General features: G+C 33.2%; 1 non-coding gene across 1 annotated transcript; it reads right to left on the bottom strand.

The window, feature by feature from the left end:
- Positions 1-5,849: 5,849 nt before the first annotated feature.
- LOC133798916 (small nucleolar RNA R71) lies at positions 5,850-5,956 on the bottom strand. The gene has a single exon (XR_009876132.1). It is a non-coding gene; the product is annotated as a small nucleolar RNA R71 (small nucleolar RNA).
- Between the last annotated feature and the right edge of the window lie 1,525 nt (positions 5,957-7,481).

Raw genomic sequence — 7,481 nt, forward strand, 5'->3', positions numbered from 1 at the left:
TCAGGATTTTGGGTTGGTCTTTCCTGCCAAGCAGCGGGAGGTTGCTCTGGTCTTTGTGGACTCCTTGGGTGTGGTGGATTGTGATGATACTGGGGATGGTGTGACTGTGGATTTTGGTGAGGGTGAGAGCTTGGTGGCTGATCTGGTTGAGAGGTTGGTGTAGGTTGTCCTCGAGCCAACTGAATGGCTGCTTCTAAAGCTATCGTGGCATCTCTCTGCCGGCAATCCATGTAAACCTACTACTCATTCAGCTCTCGGTGCTGCCAGTCAATCTCCATTTGCTGCAGCACCATCATTTCTGCCACATTCTCTTGATTAGCTTTCAGAGCAGCTAATTCCTATTGCAATATTATTAAATTTGTTCGCAAGGTTTCAACATCCATCTCTTCCTCTTCCAGTTCTACTTGTGGTTCGTCCTCCGCTACATCTTGTGGAAGAGGTTGATTTGGCATACTTTCAGATGTCTGCCCCATCTAACTTGCTTTCCTAGAGGTTTTTGCCATTGTTTTTCCTGAAGTTCTTGAGTTCAGCTCTCAATGAAAGCATCAAAATGTTGACTGGTGATTTAGCCAATGATACAGATTAACTAAAAATGATAAGAATTAATAAGTTGAATGTAAGAACTAAACGACACAAAGATTTTATAGTGGTTCGACCCTAGAGATTGGTAATAACCTACATCCACTTAGTGATTTTATTGATGTAAACTTTGAAACATGCGATCAGCAAACTAGGGTTCACTAAGTTTCACAAGCTCCAAAGTGGAATACAAAGGTTGTTTATAAAAACACTTGTTCTCTCTGAATATAAATTATCGCCCCCTTAAATGAATCACACAAATCCTATTTATAGGCTCTAGGATGTACATATGGGCCTATGGGCCATGTTCAATTTTCATTACAAGCATATTTGAATAATAATAGAAATAATAATAGTTACACATAAGAGGATCAAATATCTTTGAAATATCTGACTTATAACTGTGTTTGAATTTTGGCTTCATTCCCACAATCAAACATGGTCGCATATGTCAGCACATCTTCTTCCTCACTGTTCAGCATATTTTTTGTGTCCATCGAGCTGCTTACTATTTCCTGGTCGTTGGTCGACCAGACTGTCATCACTGAACAATCACATGTTATCCACATGCGTCCCGATCGTGCCACGTCATCAAGAAAATATTTTTTGGTAAACAATGATATGTGTGAGTATGTTGTATGTATGTATGGCATGCTTACGATATGAAAATGCATGCTTACGTTATGATAAAATGCATGCTTATGTTAATTCGTGCTCATTTGCACAACTGACCAGATTAGCACTAGTCTACGGCTAGAATGACACTAGTAATACGTGTTATGATTGTATTACATTATGATATGCTATGACTATGATATGATATGATTTGTTTAAAGGTATGGATTTTGAATAGTATATTAATTAGGTTGTGGTAATTGGAATTGGTGTATGTTTTATATTTTATATTTTATGTCATACGTTTTATGTTTGGGCTTTGGGGGTTGTGTCCTATATAGCTCTTCTTGCTGGGCGTTAGCTTACGGGTACTCTGTGTTGTAGGTAAGGGCAAAAGCATGGTTCGTTAAGGCGATGAGTTGGAGGAGGCTCAGTGAGATGTGTGCATGTTTTGATTAGTTGACCTAAGGGTTAAGGGAATATGTAATATTCACCTTTTCGTTTAATGGGTATTTTGGTAATGTTAGCTTGTGAGGGAAATTTGGTAATTTAATACTCTTGAGGAGTATTTTTGTAATTTTGTGAAATTACGTGTTATGTGATTATATGAATATGTTTATGTGACATTAATATATGTGAAAGATAATACCGAGGATGTTCGGGTTGTGGGTAAAAGTAATGAATCACAATTTCTTTCAAATGATAGGGGCTTTATTGCCAAGAATTGTTGAATGAGGGGTCATATTTGAATAAAGAGAACTTATGGGGAATTAGTTAATTATGGATTATGGAAACTAATAGTTTAGTGGGGAATTACTAAAAAGAGTTTACTGAAATTGTTGGAATAGCTTAGATCAAAGGTAGGATGGTAATTTGGCGATATTGAGTAATTATAAATAGAAAGTGGAGACTAGGGCTAGGGTTAGACTCACATTTTGAACTTGGTGGCTTCTCTACACATGAAACAAAGGAGATAACTCTATCTCTCTCTCTCTCCCTCACTCTCTCTCTCTCTTTCAATATCTAAAGAAGAAGATGAATGAGGATTTCTTCAATACATATGGATCACTGGGCACGCATGTGGAGGCTCATTTATAATGCTTTGAGAGAAGAATCATGGCTTAAGTTGTTGTACAGGATCTTGGTAATAACGTTTTACACTTTTTAAGTTTCTTTGATTGTTTTTGAAGTTTTGGGTTATGTTAATGGTGATTTTGATCAGAAAGCATGATAGGTTGGGATGATTGATTTTATATCCATGTTAGAGACTAGGATATTGTTTACTAGTTGTTAGAAACATGTGAGGAATGAATTAATGAAGATATAAGATTTGATTTTGTGATATATATTCATAGCTTGGGGAAGAAGAAGTTTTGTTACAAGAGATTGTTAGAGCTCTAGAGTTGGGGGCTGCTCATGAATTTTTGGTATTTTATTGATCTCTAAGAAATATATGATGATATATAGTGATTCAAGAAAAAAAAAACCCAAAAAGAATCGTCCAAAACAAATTTAAATTGACAAAGTTATGGTTGTTCAAAGAAAAGTCGTGTTCTGCGATTTCACCGTCAGGTGCGACTGAGCCAAAGGAGTAGCGCGACTGCTCTACATGCCAAGAAAAGATGTTTTTTTCCTCATTTTGAAGGATTCACTTGGAGCTTTAATGAGTATAGTTTAAGAGTTTATTGTTTGAGGACTTTAGGACTTTTCTAATGGCACTATAAGGGTGACTGCGTCTTAGGAAGTGTAAGATTTGGTTCATGACCTTTGGTAAAGTTATGAGCCATTAAAAGATATATGTTGTATGTTTTGAATTTAGGACTTGGTAATGCGCTTGAAGGGAGGTGTTTGCGTCACTGCTGAACTTAAGGTAAGAAGAGTAGTTAGTGTAATACAGGGTGTGCATTTGAGTGCAAAAATGTTATGTATGTCTGATCTAATGGTTATGATTGTTCATGTTATGCTTATGACTATGCTTTGTCATATATGTTATGAGGGTTACAATTATTGCATGCTTTTGTGTATTGATGCATATTCACATTGACTTTATGAGATTTAGTTATATCATGCTTTGAGTATGTTATGATGAATATAACATTTGTGGAAAGAGCAAGGGAATACATATTCTTTTAACTTGGTATGAGGTAAATCCAAGGGGCTATCACAAGGGTAATGGGCTAGTTGTCGCAAGGGCACTAGGTCATTGCAAGAGCAGTATGACATGTTTTATGATAGTTGATATTATATTGTGAACATGTTGATGAATTGCATATGTGAAACATGATTGTATTATTGATATTACGTTACATGTGTTTCTATGTTTTATGATTGGACTTTGGGGTAATGGGTCGTTGCAAGGGCGGTATATTTGTGGTGATAATGGCCAGAGCAACATTGGTAAATGATAAATGCTAAAAAGTGCATAGTTATTATTTTAAAAAATCACAATAAATTAACTTTTAAATAATATTTTCATGTAATTATTGTGATATATTTTTATGTTGAAGATAATTTTATTTGGATTTAATTTGATCTTTGTTTGAAGAAAAAATTAGCATTTTTTTGGAATATTTGAAAATGAATTAAAGAATGACAAATTTAAGGCCCAAAACAAAGAAAATTGGCATTTTTGCAAAGAAGAGAAAGCCCAAAACCAACAACAGGCCCACACGGCCCAAGACCCAAACTACCTCCCCTGGAGGTAACTCGCCCGAGCGCGCCTGTGGTACACGCGCCTGCCACTAGCCAAGAGTTTGGCTCACACGACCCTGCCGAGATTGGTCCACTGCCCAAAAAGCTTGCTGAGATGCTTTTTGCCTTTGTCTCACATGTTGCCAAGTGTCCAAGTTGTTATACACTTCAACCAATAACCAATTGACATGTGTCCAGCTGCCCAAATTCAACCAACCAAATTGTGACACGTGGCAAGTGCGAAAGTTAATATATTTTTTTTTACAAAATTACCCTATGCAATTTATAGTAAATTTTATTTCACTTTTAGTCTTTTTATCTTACTATAAATAGGTGCTTAGGTTTTAAGAAAATAGAAACAGTTCCAAATGGAGAAATCTAGAGAAAAAGTTGTGCATGCTCAGAGACATTGTTTTTTTTACTTATTTTTGTTATGGGTTTCTATGTTGTTTTCTTATTAAGATGGATGATGAAAGCTAATGTATTTAATTAAGTATTTATTTTTATATTGATTCTCAATAGTACAATATAATGTTAATGGTTTTTGCTTCTCTCAATAATTTCTTTCATCTTTAATATCAAGTATTTTTTATAGTTAGAAATTATTAAAGTTTGGTTATATATTTTGCTAAAAATAATATTTTTTTATTATTAGTAGTTTTATTATATTGTCTCACATTTAATACTTAGAGGTAATACTTTTGAAGCGAAGAAAAATCTATTTTAGTAAAATTAGTTAGATTATTTTCTAATATTAATTATGAGAATTAATATATCAATAAATCTTATTATTTATACTTAGATGGAATATGAAATCTTAATAATTCTTACTCAATTTATTAAAATAATTTTAAGTTATTTATTTTTATATAATAAAAAGTTTAGTTTGTTACCAAAAATATCATAATTATTGAAACTAGGTTAGAATTAAAAAAAATTAGATTAAAACGATTTTTCTTGAATTTTTATGCAATTCATTTGGGTTCGATCTCATGCTTACACAACTTCTATACTAAATTAAAGATTCGTGCACTTGCGAGTTGATAAATTTCAAAACATACCACTTTTTGGTCCAACAAATTTTTGGCACTGTTGTTGGGAAACTGCAAGAAGAAAAGCTACTTTAATTCAAGTTAGTTCAATTCTTCTATTAGTTATATTATTATTATTATTAATTATTGTTATTATTATTACTGATATTATTATATACTATATTAATATAAGTATTATAAATATTACGTATATTTATATATAAAATTAATATCTGAATTAATTAGTATATATTATACATATTGTTAATATTATTATAATATTTAATATATATTATATATTATATTAATATTAGTATTATTAAGTATTCTATTTTTAGTTTTTTTATTATCATATTTATGGTAGGCACTACCTCCTGACTTTTTGTTTTATTTTAACACTATTATTATAATTGCTAATATAATAACTCTATCTCCTTAAAGTAATATTTGGTGTGTGAGTCGCTGGGAACAAAATTCTAAAAAACGTCTTGTTAAAAGAAGATTATCATTGATTGAAATTAAAAGTGAAAATTTAGACGTTATGGAACAAATCAATAAGTTCTTGTTGCTCGGGAAAAAACTCTTATTGAGTATTTCTCTCTCATTTATTCTAATCTTCCATCATGCATTATTTTTTCTGAAACTAATGCTACCCATTTTGAGCTTAAACCCTCTATAATTCAATTGTTGCTATCTCTTTATGGGTTAGATAGAGAGGATCCCTACATGCATCTTAAAGATTTCTTATAAATTTGTTCTACTTTTTAAATTTCAAATTTTTTCTCATGAATCTATTAGGCTTAGAATTTTTCTAGTCCCGTTAAAAGATAAGTCTAAAGCCTGATTAAACTCCTTCCAGTTGATACCATAACTATTTGGGACAAATTATTTGATAATTTTTTGAAAAAATTCTTCCCCATGTCCAAAACTGATAATATTAGGAGAGAAATCTCCGAATTTTACCAAAAAGATAATGAAGAACTTTACGAGTATTGGGAGAGATTTAAAGATTTGTTGTTAAAATGCCCACATCATGGATGTTAAAAATGGAGATTAGTAACATATTTTTATGATGGTCTAACTCCTTCAAATCGTCAAATGTATCAATCCATGCATACATGAAATTTTTTATAATTTCAAGGGCAAGAGGCTTGGGAGTCTCTTGAAACCTTGTCGGTAAATTCACAACAGTGGAATTTTCTAGATCCTATATCGAAAGCATCCAATGCACCTAAGTGATGGGGAATTTATGATGTAAAAGATGGCATAGATATAAAAATATCTTTAGAAAATTTAACTAGAAGGGTAGAAGCTATGTCAATAAGTCAAATAAGAAATGCTCCTGTGACACCTAGGAATGAGGTTTGTTCTCTATGTTTTAGTACAAGTCATAATACCCAATCTTGTCCTTCATTGCCTATTTATCGAGAAGCATTATCTGAGGAAGCTAATGCTCTTTAAGCTTATGGGAAACCATATGATAGCCCATTTGCTCCCACCTATAATCAAATTTGAGAAATCATCCAAAATTTTCATGGAGACAGAACTAACCTCCAATGAACTAAGAGCATTAATTTCACATACCCAATCAAAACCATGCCCAACATAATATGTCATTATTAGGAAAACTTATACAGGATCTTTATTTATTTTCATGTAGATCTAATATTAAACAAATTAATATGAGATAACCTAGAACATATTTCTAAAATTGAATTCAAAGAGAAAGAAAGATAAGAATACTTACAATATACGCAGCAGAATGAAAGAGTCATTCCTTCAGTTTCTCTAACTCTTTAATCCTTTCTGTCGCTGAGTATTATCAAGAAACGTGTAATGCCCTAGATAACCAAGACCGTTACACTGTGTGTTTACAAATGTGTGAGACTTGCTAATCAAGTCATTTAGTTGAAAACGTGTTACTGAAACTATAATTGAGCTAGGGTTAAAAAAGTTTGGTCACAAAGGTTGCTTTTAATATTTGAACATTTTTGTACATGGGATCCCAAAAGTAATAACGTTTGAAAGACGGTTTACAAAAATATTAAAGACATAAGTACAACTACTAGCCACTCTAAGGGCAAAATAGACATTTAGGTTCTCCCCGTCTTGTATCACCCATCGGCCGTGGCGGCCGATCAGCTGACTATGTACATTTAGCCCAAAAGCTCTCCAATTCAGGACTGGTCCACTTTCCTCTTGCCTTTACCTGCACCACGTAGCACCCGTGAGCCAAGGCCCAGCAAGAAAACACAATCACAGAGCATAATCATCAAACAAACAACCGGATAACCCATACAGTATTCTCATATACTCAACATTCCAAATACTCACATTAATCAAGTATTCAACATACTAAGCACATCACTTCATATCAATAATCAAATCACATATGATAACCAGGGTTAATGCCCTTAGGCCGCACCCTCTGTTTATCCCACTGACTACGGCCCGCTTAAACCGAGCTTAGTGAATGTTAAGCTGTCCTCAGCTACTGTGGCTGAGTCGGGCCCTGTGAGCAAATATTGATTACGTCACCCTTAGGCCGTTTATCACATGTCCCAT

Source organism: Humulus lupulus, chromosome 8 (assembly GCF_963169125.1).
Source record: "Humulus lupulus chromosome 8, drHumLupu1.1, whole genome shotgun sequence".
Classification (NCBI taxonomy): Eukaryota; Viridiplantae; Streptophyta; class Magnoliopsida; order Rosales; family Cannabaceae; genus Humulus; species Humulus lupulus.